The sequence below is a fragment of the Chelonoidis abingdonii genome, chromosome 17 (genome assembly GCF_003597395.2).
Source record: "Chelonoidis abingdonii isolate Lonesome George chromosome 17, CheloAbing_2.0, whole genome shotgun sequence".
NCBI lineage: Eukaryota > Metazoa > Chordata > Testudines > Testudinidae > Chelonoidis > Chelonoidis abingdonii.
In genome coordinates this window covers 31,379,077-31,401,100 of record NC_133785.1, presented here as the reverse complement: position 1 = coordinate 31,401,100, position 22,024 = coordinate 31,379,077, and the positions used below count along the sequence as shown (strand labels likewise).

Here is a 22,024-nt window from a genome sequence, read left to right as displayed (position 1 = left end):
AAGCTTCAATGGGAGGTGAACAAAGAGCAACCAGGGAACACTGTACCTTTAAGAGGGGACTCAAGGGTGAGGCTTGATTCCTGGGAGAAAGGTGTGACAGATCAGGTGGTGCTGGAACATTCTGAAACAGTTCCCAGCACTGAGAAAGGGGCTCAGAACTGGAGCCAGGGAGCCGTGAAATGCCTACACTGCTTGATGAGGTGGGGGCAAGAAGGGGGGAGGAGAGACAAAATAGGAAGAATGTCCCTCCCCCTAGCCCATTTGCAGACACTTGGTGCACTCACCAGCATTTCAGATGCAAAGGAGAGGGCCACTGGAGAGACTCTGCCTGCAAGAGCCAAAGACTATCTGCAGTGGACATTTGGAAATTAAGATGCCTAGAAGAGTTGCCTGAGACTCTAGCCTGCTGTCTCACTGGAGGATTCACCATTGCTGGACTCAGGGTTTCTCTGTCTCCTTGGAGATGTTCAGTACATGTGTAGGTGTAAAAGTGGGCAGACTGAAGACTTCATTAATGTAAAACAAGAAAAATAGTCCCAATGCAAGATGCCTACATGGAAGGAGGGAGAAAGACTGCCACACTGCTACTGTGTATGCTCTTGGAGACATTTAATTAACATATGTTTGATGGAGGAATGAAATTTGTTTAGAGGTTTCACTATGTGTGTGTGTGAAATGAATGGCTGCTTCTACCATTTCAAAGTGTAAAGTGTTAAATGTACAGCACAGTTCCTAGATCAGCTGGGAAACACTTGACAATGAGGCGAATTTCTACGTGAAGGGACCCACTGACTTCAAAGTGGCTCCTGAGGATGCTCAGCACCGCGCAGGATGGTGCCCTCAAACAGCAAGATGTTGCTCTCTTTTAAATACACACCTTCAGGACAAGAGCCTTGCATCATGAAGGTGCCTGACAGTCACTGAAGCTGGCCCGCGGGGGTTTCCCTGGAGGGAGTGAACCCCCAGGTGGCAAACAACAAGTGAGGCCTGCTCTAACATCTCTCCCTCCCAGCCCCCAGCACTGAAGTTGTGAGGAAGGGAATGTTGGTTGTAGCACCACTGCACTACAGCAATCAACCTCTGGTGAATTAGTCCGTGGGGTTGCTTGGTTTCTCCATCCATGGGTCGGGACCCAGTATTGAGTTGCCAGAATGTTTAAAGGGTCCTGTGGCCGTTCCTGTGGCTCCTATCCCACAGCGCTGGCTGGGCTCGCCTCCCTGCTCCAGGTACTGTAATCTCTGGGGCCCCAGCACCGCTCAGGTTTGGCCCAGCCGTCATGACGACGGGAGTCTGGGTAGGCCAAATCTGAGTCAGTGGCACTGCAACCCCATGAGCCACCTCCACTCACAGAAATTTGGTCCAATCAGGGGGGTAGGGCTTAAGCTGAGCAGCACTGCAACCCCAGAGGTTGCAACGCCCAGAATCACACTCAGCCAGCCCCACAGCCCAAGAACTGCAGGAGCCACCACTGCGGGGTGAGTGCTGGGCAGGACCCAACCCGCTCTGGGGGGAAGGAATGGACCAAAACCGCCCCAAGGCCTCCACCCCTAAACTATTTACTGGGTCGTGACAGGCCACAGACATTTACAAATAGGTCCTGATCTCCGAAAGATTGAGAATCACCGCTCTAAACCATGCTGTGAGGGGCAGAGAAAAGGCTCAAGAAAAGGGAGTCACAAACAGCTTCCTCCTGCTTCATCAGCACCCAGTCCTTACTGAGTACAACTGAGGATTGTGTCTCTTCTCCTTTCCCTCCTCCTGCCCTTGATTTCAGTGGGAGAGGAAGGTACACATTGAATTTTGGGAAACACTCAGCACCTTGCAGAATTGGGCTCCTGAAGTGCTGAGAGTTTTGCTGTGCCCTTGTTTAATGACTGATTCGCCAGTGCACTATGGAAGAGACCCTCCCCTCATATCCTGCCTTCATTCACCTTGATAGCACTGTTTTCCAATACGCGCTTTAATAACAAGTCTTCATCAGATCAGTAATATTTTAAATGCATCTGCGATTTCCAGCAGAGATTGGCGGGATAAAAGAAAACGTAAAATCAGATTCTAAATTTAGGGATAGCTATTCAAAGCTCAGTGCACGTGCCACACATGGAAAAAATGGCATTTTGACATGCATGTGTATCTGAGTCCTGTGATCCTTAAAGGGTGCAAGGAGCGTGAGAAGCTGTCAACTATGCACACAAATCATATCTTCAAAGAAATTGTGTGTGTGAATGCACACGTGTACATGTGCAAGGACTACTCTGGTAGTTCAGCCTATAGGACAGAAGGATTCTATTGGTCACGAATTAATAAAATCCAGCAGGAACGACTGGGAGATCTTTCTGTGGAACTTGCTATGTATAGTGAAGACAAAATATTATTTTTAGGCTTGGACTGATTAGATTTTTAGCTGCAAATGTTAATAAATGTCAATTTCACCATACTCACAAAAATAGGAAATTAATATTTCCATTGATGAAAATCAAAATTTACAGATAGACAAAGAAAGAAAAATGCAGCTGGAGAACTTATTAGAGTTTGATTTAGGGATATTTACTTTATGTATTTCGACATGTGATGTTGACAATTTGTTTAACAGTTATATAGCTTTAGCTTTTTGAATCTCAACATCTACAGTCGTTAAATAATTATCTAACCCCACATAATTTCCCACCACTGTGAAAATGTAAATCAATAAACACAGAAAAATGCTTAGATCCCATAATCTTGGGCAACTGTAAAAATTTAAATTGATAAAAAATGTAAATACTTAAAATTAATCAATATTATGCTTTGCAATTATCTTCAGAAAATTAATTCCTCCAGGTCGAGTTATTTCTATTTAATTAACCTGGTTAGTAGTTAAAATGCCTCAAAGGGTGGGTCAAGAGCAGCAAAAAGATTCCTACATGGTTTATGGGGATGGACAAAGAATACTCACCTACTTAACAGGGGTGTTGTGCAGCTTATTTAATTAATGAATACTTGGAAAAGTGCTTGGAATTTCTCAGACAAGAAATGCCATACAGTACAAGTGCAACATATTATTATATATTATTAAGACTGGCTCTGCAGAAGAATAATTCCAGATAAGTGTGCAATCAAATGATCATTTTAGTTCCCAGTAATTCGATTCAATAGGCAAAGAAAAAGAAAAAAAAACCCACACAGGAGCCTCTCTTTAAACATATATCAAACAATCAGCACATCCCTAACCTTTCAAGCTACAGCCTTTTTGAATAAAACATCTTCAGCTTATAGATATTATTCCAAAAAGAACCAGCCACCATATGTGTTGTCTCTTTGAAATACAGTTGCTATAGCAGACCTTGCATGCATTTCATGTGATATGATCATATTCTATCCGTTCTGGCAGCTGAGAGGTTGCACAACTAAAACTGGCTGCCAGAAATTTTGAAGATCCCCAGAACAACTAGCCGTGCAAGAAACGACTGGTTTCTACTCGAGCTGGCTGTGAAACTCTCTGCAGCCAGACTGATGATTGCTGTAATCATGAAGCCTTAAAGCTGCTCTCTCCAAGTTGAACAGTCCTGCCCTAAAGCTGGACAGCCATGCACTGCCCAACCCAAGCTCAGTAATTTGGTCAATTAGCTGGTCAGATAGATTATGAGGGTAGGAAGCAGCTGAAAAGCAGCTCTCCATTCTAGGGCTGCCAATTCAGGTTGGACGGATTCCTGGAGGTTTCATCACATGACATGATCTTTAATTCAAGATTAACCTTTAATTCCTGTAGATTCCAGCACAATCCTGGAGGTTTGACAATGCTACTTCATTCCCATACCCCAGGCATGTGCCTAAGTGGTGAAGACCTGAGCATAGGTGACCAGATTGCAAGTGTGAAAAACTGGGACAGTGGGTGGGGGGGTAATAAGTGCCTATATAAGATAAAAGCTCCGAACATTGGGACTGCTTATAAAATCAGGACATCTGGTCATCCTACCTGAGCAAGGACAGAACCAAACCCTTGCTCAGCAGGCTGGACTCCTTCCCTACTCCCTCCAGCTGCTGAGATCCCTGCAACTGAATGAGGGCAGAACTGACCCTCCGATTACTTCATACAGCTCTTTTTTGTCCCTTCACAAGCAGCAGCAGGGAGCCAGAACTCCCCACCCTGCCAGCAGCACTGAGAACTAATGGTGTCGGAGCAGGGGGTGAAAGAGGTTCAGAGCAACCCCATAAGGAGAGATCGGTATAGGGAGAGAGCAGAAGAGAAGCACACAAATCAGGTTGGGGAAGCAAAGGGGGAGAACAGCAGGTGAGTTGCAGAAGAGAGTCACAGAGAATATGTGAGAGGGAAGGAAGAGGGAAGTGATCCTACCAGAGGGCAACAAAGACACACTGTTGGGGGAGCACTGGGGCAAGCAGTGGGAACTAAGACAGCCTAGAAACAGCATTTTCCATATCTTCTCCTTAGTGATTTGGCTCTTTTGCTTATTAAGTCAAACAACAGATAATCCTGCCTCTAAAATGTGGACATTTGCTTGTGGTGAGGAACAGCTCCCAGGTATGGTGCTTACTGCTGAGCTGCACCACGTCACCACTAGGTCTACAGCAGTACTGCCTCTTCCCTGTCACTTGGTTTTCCTCTAATCTTTTCTCAAATTTCTCCACCCCCACCTGAGATCAACCCCCCTTGGCTATGTCATTTTCAAGGCTAATCCACAGCCACCACACACGTGGGGAAGAGAAAGAGGGGTGTGTAAAAGAAAGAGATGGTTAGCTTAGTAGGGAAAGCTTCCTGCAGAAGCTATGTCGAGCCCATTTGGAGTACACCTTTCGAAATTAATTTGTTCATCTCAATTCAACCCCAGTGGGCAGAAACCATCATTACACCAGCACTCATAGAATATCAGGGTTGGAAGGGACCTCAGGAGGTCATCTAGTCCAACCCCCTGCTCAAAGCAGGACCAATCCCCAGACAGAGTTTTGCCCCAGATCCCTAAACAGCCCACTCAAGGATTGAACTCACAACCCTGGGTTTAGCAGGCCAATGCTCAAACCACTGAGCTAGCCTGCCCCCCATTATTTAATACAATCCGACAACTGGTGCTCAAGAAAGCGTTTCAGTACTAGCTCAGTTCTGGATCGCCTCTTTTCCCCTAGACACAATAACCACTCCAGTGCAAGGCTGAGATTTACAGGTCAGTTTGGGAAACTGAGATTATCAGGACAGGTTTTTTGTTGGTTTTTTTTTGGCTAGTTAGGTAGAATGCAATTACTCAGCTCTTTGCCCAGGACACCCATTCTCCTATAGCTTTAAGTTGTGGCTGTAACTGAACGCTTTCATTACGAGCAACTCAATCTTTCAATTTCCACAATCATTTAAAGTCATAAACACAAGACTGGGGGGGGGGGGGCAACATTTTGCTCCCAATATAAATCTGGAGAAACTCCAATGACCTCAGAGAACCAGCAGCTGCTAATCCGAGAAGGGGATTAAAAGGTGGGAAACATTGGGGTAAGGAGGAGGAGAAAAAAAGTTTTTACCCACAGAAGGGACGTGTAAATTTACAGTGCCGTGTACAATCTTTACAGGAACTGTGCATTGGAAATATAATTACAATATCCAGCCCTACAGAGCCTCTTGTTAACTGCTCCTCCATTGAAGCCAATATACTATGACATTGGCTCTCAAGCTGTTTTTCCATCAGACTCTATTTGTAATTGAAGCAAATGAGCTCCAGCCTCACCTCCAGGTTCTCAATATTCACATCGATCTGCTGGTAATGAGACACCTGACTACTGAAGAATATACAGTTCTAGTAGCCTGGGCCCAGCACACTCCAGCACGAGGCCTAACACACTCCAGCTTGTTTCTCTCCCCAAAGCTTTTCCAGATGCAGTAAGGCTGACCCAGACAAACTGGAGAGTGACATGTGAACCCCTGGGAAACCGGGGCCCATGCAACCCGTTAGGCGACCACCGCAAGCATTTGGGAGGCGGCATTTGGGGTCCTTCGGCAGCCACTGGGGCGGCTAGATCTTTGACTGCCCCGGTCGTCGTCGGCATTTAGGCAGAGGGAGCTGGGGCAGGGGGGAGCGGGGAGGGCCACCTGCAGCAAGTGTGTGTGTGTGTGTGAGGGGGCCGACACGCAGAGGAAATCCCCGCCCCAGTTCACCTCTGCTCCGCCTCCTCCCCTTAGCACATCACCCCACTCCGCTTCTCTCCCTTCCAGGGTTGTGGCGCCAATCAGCTGTTTGGCGCCGCAAGCCTGGGAGACAGGAGAAGTAGAGCGGTGAAGGCGTGCTCGAGGAGGAGGCAGAGCAGAGGTGAACTGGGGCGGGGAGCTGCTGCATGGCTCCCTGGGCCAGGGGGAGCTGCTGCGGGGGGGGCAGGGGGGGAAGGGGCGAGTCCACAGGGCAGGGGGGACGCTTTGTGTGAGGGGGGACCCTTACAGGTGTGGGGGGTGGGGTGGACGAGCTGTCACAGGGCTCTGGGGAAGGGGCACAAGGTGGAAGTTTCACCTAGGGCACGAAATGTCCTTGCACCCTGAGCACATGGGCCTAGGATGAGCAGGCAAAGGGCTCAATTGGTGATGTACCGGGAAAAGAAATAATGGCTCAAGGGAAGCCTCCACAGCCCATATCTATCATCCCAATCATCCCTTGTTTGAGCCTCCAGCCCTGAGGTAGGCAGCAACCACCTCCTCTTCGGGGGGGCATGGGGCAGGTAGGGAAGAAGAAAGGGAATATTAACAGAGGATGTAAAGTCTCTCTGCACTCAGTCCTAGACCAAAACCCCCTCTACACAGGAGTTGTTACTTCAGGGGAAACACTGCTGAATCCCAGCAGTTCAATATAGGGCTAATGGGGTGAAAAATAACGACCTATGGTATGAACAGGATTGAAAAGATTAGATATTTATCAGTAAATGTAACTGTATCAGTAAATGTAAACGTCCACTTCATTATATACAGACAGAACAAGGGAAAATATTTCCATTGTTAATAACTGAAATTTACAGACAGGTAACGTAAGAGAGTACATGAGAACTTGCTTAAGAACTGTATCAGAGCTTGATTTAAGGATTTTACTTTACATTTTGACATGTTATGTTGACAGTTTCTTTGTTAACAGTTATAAAACTTTAACTTCCTGAATCTCAACATCTACTATATTAAATAGCGATTGTTTGACCTCTCCTCCCGTAATTTCCCACAACTGTGAAAACTTAAATAGATAAAACTGAAAAAATGCTTAAAAATAAACACTGATATTATCCGCCAAAATTATTTTTAAAAAAATGAGTTCTGCCAATCATAGATATAAAGGATTTCAGATGAGTTGATTGGACGGGCCTCTACGAAATCTATGAAAGCATGAGAGTGAGACTTTAGTATGTGTTGAAAGAGTCACACAGGGAATCAAGAATTAGAATCTGCTGACTGTCAAAGGTCTAAATAAAAAGATGGCCAAGAGTTTTAGGCCCCATGAGACCCTATTCATGCTCAACCATTACATGCCTCAAATACCCCTCATTCCAAGGGACATCACTTGATCTAGTTCCAGTGCTACCTGTACGTTTCACGTAAATGTTGTGCCCTTGCCCATTGTTTTATGGTTGATAGTTATTTACATCAATAATACGAATCGCGTAACACAGGTTACAGAACGAGGTATTTACAATACAGAACAAAATCCCTATGGGCTTTTCAGCTCCTGCATGAATCTTCTTTCATGTCCCTTCTTTTGGGACTTTGCCACAGATTGCACCCCACATGTGGGCCTGCGCAGATGAGAGATATGCCCATGAATAAGCCTAGGGTTCTTAGTTTGAGAAAACCTCCTCTATGAGGAAAGAGATAGTAGCATCTAAGCAGCACGTTACTAGTAATCAGGGCTGGTAACACGGCAGCCTGAGGAGCATGGGTAGCAGAAGCAGGAAGCGACCTCTTTGCCGGTATTACCGTCTTACTGTGATTTTAATTATACTCTTAAACAAACAAACAAACAAACAAAAAAAAACAACAAGAAATCAAGACCATGCCCAGAAAGAGAATATTACCCCAACCCAGACTTCCAGATGTGAGACGTTCCTCCCTGACCCTGCAACAACAACATGAAGTCATGTTTTCACACAATTAGATTCTTTTTAAAAATCCCTTCAGTGTTTCAGGCACAAAAAGGGTTTTCAGTATCAGACGTAGATTTCTTATCATCCAGTTTTCTTCCAAGTTTAACAACATTTTAGCAGCTTCAGGCATAGGCTAAGTTAGGTAATATTGGAATGGAAGCTGAACAGGCCAGTTCCAACCCACTCCTTGTCAGTGAAGATCCTACAGGGCTTTCTTGCTTCCATTCAGTCATGCCCGAGAAGTGCTGTTAGTTCTCAGACGCGGGAGGAGGGGGTCAGATTCAGCCAGTATTTGTCAATTGTGTCCTCCTTCATAGCTCCCAACCATCTTTATACACTGCTCTGTTCCACAGCTCCTGGGACTGGAGTAGCACAATGCAATCACCAAGCTCTGAAGTCTGGATACAATATAGTTTCAGGGTTGGTTAATTTCACTCACACTCCTCTTTCCTGTATTCCTTCCCTTCCTGCACCTTTCCTCTTGGAGCAGCAAGTTGGGTTGCGCAGAGGGGTGGGAGACAGGCAGGCAGAGTGAACTGATATTCTGGAGTGTAGCAGCATTGCACCTTGGAGAAGCTGAAGATTAGAGCAGTGTGTGGAGAAAGAGGGGGAACAGAGCAGTATGCAAAAAGGTGCAACACAGCAGCAGCACCTGGCGCTCTTCCTCTGGGAGGAGTGGAGCAAGGAGAGGTGAGCAGAACCAGCCACCAACTTGGAAAGGAACCAAAAAGAAGAGGCACCAAAAGATAGGTAAAATACAGAAGATGCAAAGAAAAGCAGGTGTCCGATTCCTCCGCTCCTCTTAAGCCAGTGCTTTCAACCCCTTCCGGAACAGGAAAACATGCACTGGCACATCTCTCTTCTCCACCCCCTTTTCTCCATCTCTTGTAGCCCATCTCTGATTTTTCTTCCCAGTCTTGCTCTTTTTCTCCTCAGTTAATCCCTGTTCTTGGCTACCCCTCCTGCTCATATCTCCCACCTGTCCACTCTTCACCTGTCCTCCACCCATTTGTTACAGCACAGTTGTCTCTGGAAGGCTGGCGTTTACCAAGGGGACATCGGTCAGCTCTGTATATTGGTGCTGGATGGAAGGAAAAGCTTTGATAAAAATTAATTAATTTATTAAATAAAATGGCGATTGGCTGGCCCTGACTGCCTGGCTTAGGCAGATGAATGTAGCCATGCACTACCTGAGTGATCTCTTTGCTGGAGCAATACAGGGACCATTATACATTTTTACACATTATTTTTTACCAAAGTATTTCTAATTTACATCACTTTGTGCTCCTGAAATGTCTCCTAGCTCAATGTAGGTCAATGGAGAGGAAAAAAATTATGTTATTTTTCTCCCACAGGCCCAAATCCTTCCCCAAGGCCACAGCTCTCCAGAAACAAGGGGAAGTACAGGAGAGGAAATAAGAATCCTTCCTTCCAACACCACAGAATGGCAGTGGAGTCACTCCAGAGCTGCCATTCTGTCATCTGCATTGGAGTATCTTCTGTAGTGCTTGTGCCTTTTCTGGGCAGAGGGTTGAGTGAATACATTGTGATAGAATGAAAGCTAACTGACACTGGCCTCAGCTCATAATGCAAACTGAACTGTTTGAAGGATGAAAAAAATCTTATGAGATGTCCAGACTGTTTTTGATAATAATAATTGGAGATATACCTATTGCTTAGAACTGGAAGGGACCTTGAAAGGTCATCAAGTCCAGCCCCCTGCCTTCACTAGCAGGACCAAGTACTGATTTTTGCCCCAGATCCCCAAGTGGCCCCCTCAAGGATTGAACTCACAACGCTGGGTTTAGCAGGCCAATGCTCAAACCACTGAGCTATCCCAGATAGCTTGAATCAATTTTTGAACTTCTGCATGTTTATCCAGAGTGAATCAGACTATTGAATATATGGAGGACCCACTATTGCAGGTTCTTTTCGGGCATCAGAAGTCAAGGAAATTCTCATATCCAAGAAGAGGTGCTTATGAGTGGACACTACCTTTCGGTGGCTCTGATGTGAACTGTATATTGCGCAGGACAGCTTGCATGTTTCTGTTATGTAGCCAAAATATTTTAAATATATTTTTAACCCTCATTCCGAAACATTATAGGGCAAAATTGCATTCAGAGACTCATGGAATAAAAACCCAATTTTCAATATGGCAAAAGTGTTAGCCATAAGTTCTGTACAAACATCGACACTGTTTTTATAAATTCGGGAATTATCTGGGGATGGAGAGCATAATGGCGAAATCTGCATGCGAGACAATTATTTAGGTTAATTGAGACTTGTGAAAACTGTAGGAACTTCCAAGGGACCCTCTGTTAACAATCAAAAGGCACCGAATATTGGATGGAATAATGTTAACTACACATATACATTATTGAGTTCTGAATTATCTGTAACCACTCAGGAAGACCACCTCACCATCACTGAGGTCATCTCAATACAACCACTATTCAGTGCACAGCAGGGGGTCAAAAAGCAAACAAAGTGTTAGGATCTATAAATAATGGGATGGAAAATAATACTGCTAATATTACAATGCCATTTTACAACTCAGTGGCATATGCTTACCTAAAACAGTCTGTTCAGTTCTAGTACCCTTATTTTTTAAAATGGTAAAGCAGAAATAGAAGGGAGACATTCTATTAAACTGTCTTGCAAGAAATGTAAAACTGATCAAGGTATTTTTTATTTATTTACTCATTAATTTTAATATGCAACAATTATCTTTTGGAAATTACTTTTACAAGCTACCGCCAATGCCAAGAGTGCAGTAGCATTCCAAAAAGGATTAGACAGTTGGACAGATACTAAGGAGAACATCCACAGCCACACTAGAGACATATCAAAACAAAAGAAGGTTTGGACCCTCATGCTTCAGGGCATCAGTCAACCTGTAAGCATCAGAGGTCAGGAAGAAACTTCCATGATTGGCAGGTTATTCCATAATTCTCTCTCTTAATCATCGGGTAATAGCTATGACCAGAGATGCGATACTGAACCAAACGGACCACTGGTCCAAGCTCGTATGCCAATTCCTATGTTCCCTTACACTCTCTGTACGGCTGACACCACCATACTCTCTGTTCCTCAGGCTCACAGCCTGGCTGTCATATTTGACTCTGCTCTCCATCAAGATCCATAAATCATGGTTGTGTTGGAAGTGTGCTCCATTACATCACTAAGATATGGCCTTTTGTCTTTGTCCACACCTCTAACACTCTCCTAATCTCCCATCTCGAGTATAGTATAGCACCCTCCAGCTCTCTCCCCTTCCCGTCTCTCCTTCCTCGGGGCCCATTCAAAACTCTAATGCCAAGAACATTTTCCTGATCGGTTGTTCTGACTATACCACATGCCCTCGGAGACCCTTTGCTAGCTCCCCTTCTCCACTGCATCAAATTCAAGCTTTTGGTCCTTACCTTATAGGTTCTTCATGACCTAGCCCCTCTTTACTCATCTGCTCTTGTGTTCTTCCATGTCATCTTCTGCCCCCTATACTAGACCTACAATACCAGGCTCCACTGCCTGTTTGTCCATTTTTCCCACAAACTTCTTTGTGCTCTCAACCAAGCCTGTTATGCAAGAAGTAGCCTCCACAAACTAGTTTAATAAAGTCACTACCTTGTCCTAACTCAAGTCCTTTCTCAGGACCCACTACTGATGTGGATTTCCTTATGCAACTTCAAAGAATCATAATTTTTTTTCTTTTTTGACCATAACATAGGTCCTTGTCAAAAAGAATGACCCTTACCCTAGATATTACACCCGTGGTAGAGTAGGAAGTCACTTAGTATTACAGACTAGGGGAGCTAATGAACACATGAACTGACATACAATTCTAAGAGACAAAGAGAGATTCTGAAAGCAAGTCAGTCTATTCAGTTTATACCTACCTGCACAATGTGAAGCAAACTGCATCTCAGTTTCCTTTCACACAAATGTCACGGTGATAGAATAAAGCCCTGAATGCACACCCTACACAGTACTGTAACAATCTTTGCACAAGGTATGCTTTGTAAGATATCATTTGAAAACTCAGTTTTATGGTCAGTACTGTCCTGATAAAATTGGTGTCAAAACATTGTACATGACGTTACAGGATTTCCCTGTATGATGTTTGAAATTCATGCAGCACCACACTGGTCAAAGTGGCCTATCTTGAACAAACTAGTGCATGTTTGCCTTAATTTGCATTTAAGCAGTAAACAGAGTCATCAAGCAGAAAGGGAAAACAAAGAAAACTCAAACAGGTGGGGGAAAAACTGAGCTCCCAGCCAGAAATGTTTTTCAAAAGATGGACGGAAACTATAAAAAGCAGGGCAAACACCTTAAACACTTCCCCCTGCCCAGTCTGTTTCTGGCATCACACACAAATGACGGAGGAAAACATCCACTGAACTCGGGGACGGGGCAGGGGCGGAGGCGGAGAAGAGTCCTGACCTGAAGAGTTTGGTCAATAATCTTGCTGGGAGCATGTGGTGAGAAATGTTGCTTGAATCTAATAGTTTGTTAAGTTAGGCACTAGTAAACGTTTTCTCTTTATTTTTCTTGTAACCATTTCTGACTTTTATGCTTCATTACTTGTACTCACTTAAAATCCCTCTCTTTGTAGCTAATAAACTTTATTTTACTAATCCAGTGTGTTTAAAATTAAGTGTCAGGGTAACTATTTAAGATTATAAAATTGTGTATTATCCCCTTCAAGGAGTAATGAATTTAAAATATTTGTACTGTCCAGAAGAGGGCTGGGCAGTACAGGACACACATTTTTTGGGGAAAAGCCAGGACTGGAAGTATGTTGGGGTCATCCTACAGTATAACCCAGGCTGGTGAGATCCAAGCTGCAACTGGCAGGTTGCCGTTACACAGACACTCAGGGTATGACTTGCATTCTGGAAGGCTGTTTGTAAGCGGCTCAGGTGGGAGCTATTTCAGCAAGGCATCGTGAGGCACCCCAGGTTGCAGGGCAGGGGTGACAGCCCCCCCCAAAAGGTCTGAATTGTACCCCAGTATGTCACAGTCTTGTTTATTTTAATCCCGTAAAAGCACCTTAAAATAAGCAACCTGCTTCTCACCGATCAGACAACCCCCTATTTTATTTCTTGACAGTGATTTAGTTTATAGTTTTTCACAGAAGATAGAGTCAACATTCTCTAACTCTCTCATTAGAAGCCACGTATTGTCCATGATGATATTAGTAAGAATTGTTAAAGAGAGAGTGTCTGAAATGGATTTAGCACTGTTGTAACTCCACACTGTAACAGCGGATGAAGCAATACCAGAACAGCTAACAGTGCTGTCCATTTTTTGCTCAAAAGTCAACATCCATCTCTCCACAAAACTGCAAGTGGTTCTGATCTAGTCAATCACCTAACTAACTATTGATATGCTGAAGCAGAAATGACTATGTAATAAATCTACCAAATCCAAATGGTGGAACAAATAATCTGTGGTAACATTCCACTGACAAAAACATAAAAAACCCAGCAGATTAACTCCCAGGTGCAAACCTTGGGAGCTTTTAGAAAGTGGAGGCCACAGACCACGAAGGGTTAAGTGACTGCTAAAAAATGACACACACTATTTCCTTTTATCATAAAACAATACCCTTATTATTTTCTGTATATCTGTTAAAGGGCATGGCCTTCTGAGTGGAAAACAAAACACAGCTTGGTCACATGTTTATTTGCTTCAGCTACTCCCTTTCCCTTCTGATAAATAATCAAACATGCCATCCAGAAAAAACAAAACCAGCGAGCTGGGAAATTTGATGGTCATCAAATAGACTAAGATACCAAGAAAAGCAGCCCACTGTTCCCACAGTGAGTTTTCTGCCCCACACCTACACTAACATCTGAGTAAATAACTTCAGTCACTCTTTCCATTTTCCCCATGCAATTACTCCTACTGTTAAACAAATTGTCCTTAAGGCAGTTGCAAATACCATTTTCCCCTGCAAAGTAGAACAACTTCTGAACATTACAAAGCCAGCCTAGAAATATATTTTAGAAAATATGTTTGTTGTACTTGTGGTTTGGCTGAATACACAGTGCGATTTTTCTCCTTCGCTCTTTTTTCTAGGAAGATGGGAGTTTACAGTTTAAAATTTTAAAGTGTATTAGGACCTCACAGAGGCAGAAAAAGCCCCAGTGAGGTTGGATTTTCTCCATAGGTCAGGCTATGCATTTTCCATTTCCTCTTAAGTTTTATAGCCAGTATACAAATGCCACAAATGATCACATTAAAAAGTTACCTATTTACTTTGGTGGACTTTCAAGGGAGAGGGGAGAATATCAAGGAAATATTGAATACTTTAGTTGAACAGACAGGATAAACAACATACATGTTATAAACGCAGATTACACAGAGAATCAATGCTATCTTTGAAAAAGTGCTGAGATGCACAGATACCCTAATCACTAACACTGAAGATCTGGAGAGAAAGCCCCTGACATGAAAGTTAACAACCATCCCCAAAAGTGAGCATGGCTTCCCTTTTCTTTTGTAATATCACCAGTCTAAACAATAGTCATATGAATGAGATAATAGCCATGCTTGTTTCAGCAGCCTGATCTTTATTAGCATGAAATTGGTACAAATATTAGCAAGCCTGGTTCACAAACGGTGACAGTGCAAACAATTTGAGGAAGACAAAAAGAAACATTTCTGCAGACACAGACTCTGAGTCTCTCTTCTGCTCTCTTGACTTCTTTTACTTGTGAAAATGTTAGGAAAACACACAAAACATAATGAGCATACAAAGATTCTAAGCTAAAGTCAGCCCCCATAAGGTTAATGACAACACAACTGCTTAAGCTCTAGAGATAGATTTGAAAGCGGCAATGCACCACAAGAGGAGTTAGAACTAGCCAGCTCTCCTTAAAAATCTGTTAAAAAAAATACCCGCTGGTGGCCAACAAGGCAGTAAACAAACTGAATCATCTAATTTTGCTCTAAAAACCTAGGCTATGAATTTTCCCTACACTGCAAGAATACCACCACAGAGGAAGATAGCAAGTTAAAAGTTCAACCCAAGCTACGTGTTCCTTTTCTCTGAACACTTATAGAGAAAATGAAGAGTTTAACAGAGTAAGCTCTTACTGTCTGTCTTTAGATTTCCGTCTTCTTGCTGTAGATGTGTTCTGGCTGTTTCTGTGAAGCGGGGGTTGAAGAATGGTAAAAAGATGTTTGAATAAACAGGAAGTGCTGTGCAGCCGAAGCGCACACTGAAGGGAAAACACACTGGAGCACTGCCCTTTGTAGGCAACAACGGGAGGTTTGCTTCCACAGTAGCAACGTCTGCTTTTATTAAATGACAAAGAAACCACAAGAATTCCTTAAGTAATTCTTCACTTGCAAAGTTGAAAGATCAGCAGGAGCTTGCAGGTAATTTCAAAGTTGTATTTAACATCACAAAAAAAAATCATCTATTAATTCTGCATTATTAAAAGCACCCTGTCTATATGCAGAAACACAGAGAATGAATTATGCCCCGAACTAGACCAAACAGCAGCAAAAATTTAGTTCATTTATGCAGCTAGGCAAATTCATATTTACATATAGTTTCAATCCAGCTAGGATTTCCTACTTTCTGCAGTGGTATACATTATGTCTAAAATTGTCTTTTAGGGTTGGCCAGACTTCATAGCTATTTTTCAAACTGCTTGATTGGTTAAAAGAACAAACAAACAACAAAAGACACAACCCCTCCCCGCAGACCCTTTGGATCTAACATCTTAGGAGTATGCATTCAATATTCTAGCAGAAGCTTTTTCTTCTTTATGTTTTCCTTTCACTCACTAAAACAAACTACCTATTTAACTCAGGATGACTCACTGACTGTCTCTCACCCCAATTATCAAAGTCCTGTCTTCTGTCATGTTGGTGACATGATACAGATATTGTCAAGGAAAGTAAACTAGGGCTGGCACTGTAAGACAGCTTGAAAAGAGATGAACAGTCGAACAGCCATATTCAATAAAAAAAAAAAAAAAAAAGAGGAACAGGATTCCTTTAGAAAATGTATTGCTGTTGTGGCAACCTGCTGCTTCTGAAGGGACTGATTTGTTATTTAGCATGTAGTCTTGGACTGTCTGTCATTCTGGGTGCTAATGCTTTGCTAAAATAACTCATTGGGAGCTGTCAGTGGGATGTTTACATAGGCCCCAATCTTTTCTTCATACAAGGAAATTTTTTACTGGAATTCATCTTCTTTTGATCTCACATTCAAAGCAACAGCAGCTTGATAGACATGCAAGTCTGAAAGCAAATCCAGACACTGAAGATAAACCGCCAGAGTATGACAGGCAGGAGCATCTAAAGCTTATAAAAATGAAGAGAACAGCATGTCGTCTGAGTATTACAATAGCAGAAATCAAGAGACATATTAGGTGGAACTGATCAGCCACAAAAACAGTTCAAAAGGCAGATCATAGAAACAGAAGACTAGTCTAGGAAAAAAAAATTGGAAAGATCTGCTTTACAGAGGCATTACCTCCTTTCGAAGTACCACGTTTCTGCTCCAGCATGTAAACTCAAGGGGGAAAACGGATGTCGTGCAACGAATCTTTTACTAACTCAGTAATTCTCACTTTAAGCTTGCCAATTAATTTGCCAACTGTACATTAATTGTTTCTGAACATAAAATAAAAAAGTCCACCATGCCTTTAACTTCCCCACTCAAAATATTACTGTTTATAATACGGAATAGTTATCCATGCTTGCCCACATAGTAACAAGCAGAATTAGAGATTTGCTGGTGGAAGTCATGTACAGGCAAGTCGCATCTTAGGCGCATTTAACATGCGCAAATTCAGCTTTGCGCAGTCGGGAAAAACAGAAGAAAAAAAAAAACAATATAAAAACTGCATCTGTAGTGAAGGCGATTTCACCAGCCATTCAACTCAATGAGTGTTTCACTATACGCAGTTTTCCCTTTACGTGCTAACCGCAGAACGGAACCCCGGCATAAGATGATTCAAGAGATGAGTAGCCTTGTCCTTTGGAACATCCACCCTTTTAGGATGCACATATCTTAGAGTTCTAGTTCTTCAAAGTGGCTAGTTACACAGCTGTCATTAAACTCTCCTCCTTTCCACCACTACAGAAATATTAGGTCATGAGATGATTTTATTTAAATTGAACTACGTGTGCTACCATGTGTATAGTTAAGTACTGGAGAAGACTTGTAAGAAAACTATTGCTAAAACTTCCCCAGGAAATCTACACATTTTCAATTCCCCAACCCCAAAAAGCTTCTTATTTTAATTGAAGTCAGCATATATAACGAAAAAGTAATTCTCAAACAATTCTGTACTGAGAGTTGTTTGTTAGCAAACACTGAATGAGCAGGCAGCAGGTTAAAGGGCAACAAAATTCCACATTATAATTTAGCCTGCGGTTATTTCCGATTAAGCAAAGCAAGATCTTCTTTTGCAGTGGGCATAGCTTTTAAAATTACCCTCTTCTGCATAATAAACCAACAGGAAAACTGCAGATTTAAAACTGCATTAACCAATTTGAAGTGTTGAAATCAGTTTACGTCTTGCTTTCTGCAAAGCACTGGTCCTGTTTAGCCAAGTTACAAATGTAAAAATGCTTCCTCGATTCTAGAACTGTTGGAAGAAAGTCACCTTCTGTCATGCTTATGTAGCTATCTAATGTGCTAAAGGCTGATTATTTATCTTTAAACTGAACTAGTTTAATCTTTTAAGGTCACCACTAATCTGCTCCAACCTTTTAAAAAACAGCAGCTTTAAAGACTTACTGCTAGAATCACTAAATTCAGTGCTGAATGTCAATGTAACGGATAGATTTACCTGAATGAGTGCAGTTTTACAATGTTAACATCAAATATAAATCCCCATGTAAATAAGAAGAAAAAATTGTCCGACAAGCAAACGAGGTCAATAAATATGATCAGGACAACATCGTTTCACACCAATAACCATCGGAAGTCAGGTTGCTATTCTTCCCACTTACCCATCCCAACACATAGGCAAAACTTTATTATCAAGTTTAAATGATTAGGATGCTTTCTTGGTAACAACATTTTGCATACATATTCAGAACCCAGACAATAGCATCCTTTAGTAGCTGTAAATACAAAAAGAAAAAGTGGATTATTTATTCATGTGTTTTGAAAAGTGGCCATTCTATATTCTGTTTTTTTTCCCTTTCCTCCAGACTTCTTCTGGACTTGAATGTCACAGCAGACCTTGAATGTGAAATGGCTTCAAGCTAATTGCTCTAATTGCTTGAAGATGTGCAGGCAGGTGAAACCTGATCCCCATGGCCATTGTAGAGACCAGGAACAACACAGGAATGTTTACATAGTGGTTTGAGTTTAATAGACAGTAGAACTGAGTTTCAGACAGCTAGCAAAAACATAGCTAATAGGTGACCTCTTAATGTAGTCCTACTTTTTAAAAACAAAATACAATTTCATTTTGTAAAAGACAATGTCCTAAATGCCAAGGTTATCTACTCGATTTCTTTAGTGAGCACACATTGCATTGCACCTGACATTTATACCAGAAACTCTATCCTGAAAGCATTTTCTTTTACCTTAAAACAAAAAGCACTTTGTGTCAGTCACCTTACAAACAGATTAGGGTTGTATGGGATTTCCTAGTAAATGCACTCATTTGAATTTTAAATTGAGTGTTTTTCACCACTGACATACTTCTTGCACCTAAAACATGTGGCACAGAATGTAACTTGAACCATCATTGATTGGTGACTGGTCCTGTACACATTATACCCTTCACCGTGGAATTCCCAACCCTCTAGTATGTTTAAAATAAAGAACTGCTTTTAATGACTTTTAATTGTTCTTTCTTTACTTTCTGTGAAATACTGAGGTGATTCCACTACATGTGATATGTACCATTTGAAGTTACTGACAGGCTGCAATATATTTAACAATGGTAGAATAGGACGTACTTTAGCATCTGCACAAGAGATATGTTTGGTATACACAACAAAGCCACAATTATGCAGGTCTTTACTCAGGTAAAATTCTTACTGACGAAGGAAGTACTGCGGAGTTTGGGTCACAGAAAACAAGACTGCTTTCCAAAAACAGTTAGGTAGCTAAAATGTACTTGAAGAGGCCAAAAAACCACACAAGAAGTGCACCAGAAGTATAGAAAATAAAGTAGAAGAAGTACTTCTGGCAGAGGTCAAAGCACAAAGGTATTTGCTGTAGGTGGAGTCCAAAAAGCAAACATCAGAGATAGGGAACACTTATTTTCTTGTCTCAGCTCCAGTGAGATTTGTTGCCAAGCCTTCAAACATGGTCACAAATTGTTTACCATGGATTAAGATTTACGGTAAAATGCCATATACTGTCTCCTAGACAAAAAACAAGAAATAAACATTCGTTCAAGAAGAAAAAGGGGAAGAAAGTTTGAGGAACAAGGAGACTAGGAAAGATACAACAAGTGCATTGAGACAGGTGAGAATGCAAAAATCAGGCAAGCTTGACGTTACATAAGAAAGAAAACAAAACAAAGAGAAGCATGAGGGTTCCAGCCATTTCCAGCTTTGCTCACTGGGATTTTAGTCAGACACATCTTAGATTTTATAAAACCATCTAGTGGAAATGTTACCCACCAAAACAAACCCACCCAAAAAGGCGAAGGAGGCCAGTTCCAGATATTGTTGGCTGCAACATCGGTTTCATATTAAGACAACACAATACACACAGGAGCATTCACTGTTTACTATGCTCCACCTTGTCTACTAGTCCCAAAACTCGGAAGCAAATGAGTAACTGATCTTAAATAATACAGAACAAAGATGACAATAGCAGCCTAGAAAGCAAGCTGTGATACTTGTGAACCTATTTATCACACACATACACACCGTGCTTTCTTGAAATCTTTTCTGGAAAGTTCAAAACGCCAGCAATGGTCAATATTTTTTCCCTCCAGTAACCCAAAAAGTTCAGAATAGAAAAAAATACAGTGTCAATTTAAAGATTTACTATAAACTAGTTCAAGCCTGTGGGAGGAACGCTAAGTGGAAAAAGTAAACATGGTCCCCCTAAGCAGTTCCCTTCTAAGCTATATACACAGCCAGCGCCTGGTACCACAGGCTGCCCTGCACATTGAGGAGGTCAACGAAGCTATGCTAAACTGACAGGTTCAGTTTACAGCAGGCCAGCACTTTGTTTGGATATACTGGCCTTGCTCACCACCAGCTTAACAACAGATGGCTCGAAAACTTTCATTATGCTGCACCGGGCTGAACTGCAAACAATCGCAGAAACCTGAAAAGTTTAACTCTCTCCAAGCCAACAAGAGAATAGTTTGCATCATCATACTAAGGCTGGGAACGTGGGGGCTTAAAGCTAGCCATGAGTGCATGTGTGTCCTTTAAATTAATTAAAGTGGATGACATGATTAATCATACCTTTACATGATCCCTTGGATGTATTAAAAGAGAATTTGCTATTTGACAAGGTCAATTCAATAAAAATATCATTCCAGAAACAACCCAGACTTTGACAGATTGCAATCCTGTATTTTCAACTTTTCTCAAGCTTATAACTTCAGGAAAGTTACCAAGATAAACTGCGAATTAGGATTTCATTAACAAAAGCTCGTAGACTAGCATTTTCCCACCTATGCAAACAGATTTGCACACTCTTTTCAAGTTTTCCCATTGAAGAGAAGGCCACCAAATAATTCAACACTTAGATTTGAAAATGATTTATCCAAATCTGTATATAATTTAAATATTCATTAGATTGATTTGATTCACCTGCATCCTAATATCTTCTAATGCTCTAAGGCTGGTTATAAATGCACCTTCCAAAGTTTAATTCAATTGACAATTTTAGAAACGTCTCTGCACTGGAGATACATTATTTTATATTATTCAAGAAATGAACAAATCTGTTTTCCACAAATGTATTTTAGAAGCTACTCTTTCCTGTTATTGAAAGAAAATTGTGTTTATTACTCCTTTAGCATAGTGTAAACTCATAAACGTCAACAGAGAGTACAAGGAAAACTGTCAACTAAATATTGTTTCCTTCATGAGCTGCTCTTCCAAGTCAATTATGCCTTTCAACTTCTGGGGCATTGTATGATAAACTGGCAGTAAAAATCATTCACATTAATATACCATGGTGCCTTGCCTGCAAAAGGTAATTAAAGAAGTAAATGACTCATAAGAATAGACATATTAGCTGCAAAATGAAAGGCAACTGAGCTGCCACATGAAAATATGTACCATTAAGATACAGCATTTTCATATTCCTGTAATCAGCTTCAGTAGACTAATGCTTATTTAATCCAGTTCTCTGCTAAGTCCATCAACAACTGTTTTTTGCTGTTTTCTCCTTGACTGAACATTATGTGTGCAGGTTTGGAAAAAATACTGTAATAAGATTTTTGCATAGCCAATTGAAGAAAAGAGTTATTTAAAATGTAAAAAACTATTTTTCTTTCTCACAGAGAGGTGTACAACATAGAAAGTTACCAAAAAAAAATCACATTTTCCAGCCAGACAAGGCTAGAAAGCAGTACATTTTGAGTGAAGATTCCATCCCTCAGCCCAAGTCACCATTTCTGAGTCATAACACTATTGACCAGAAGACAAACCCATAGTTCTACATGTCAAATGTCCTATTCTTCACTCTGTTTTGTTAATAAGGATTTTCATGAGCATTAGAAAAATTAGACCAATTTTATCCTTGTTTATTGCTCAAAGTGAGAAGGGGGGGGGAGACAGAAATGGGTTGGGAGAGTAGGTGAAAAAGGCGGCGCTGAAGTTGGGGAGCTGAAAAGGACAGCAGCAGGCAGAGAGTGAAACCAGGGTGATGCTACATAACTTGGTCCAGTCATTCCTCAAAAGAAGTATTCACCTTCCTAATAATCTATATCTTTCAAATTATTTCCCATGCTGTTTGATTCACCCT

The 22,024-nt window shown here is 41.7% G+C and overlaps 1 protein-coding gene across 20 annotated transcripts in view; it reads right to left on the bottom strand.

Moving 5' to 3' along the window:
- The window catches only part of FOXP1 (forkhead box P1), a 523,713-nt gene that overhangs the window by 143,571 nt on the left and 358,118 nt on the right, over positions 1-22,024 (bottom strand). The window contains exon 1 of one of the 20 annotated variants that reach the window (XM_032772823.2): positions 15,196-15,372. The exons of the other annotated variants lie outside the window; for them this stretch is intronic. The gene's annotated coding sequence lies outside the window, so the exon portion shown is untranslated. Of the gene's footprint in view, positions 1-15,195; positions 15,373-22,024 lie in introns of those variants that run through there. 20 annotated transcript variants of the gene reach the window in all.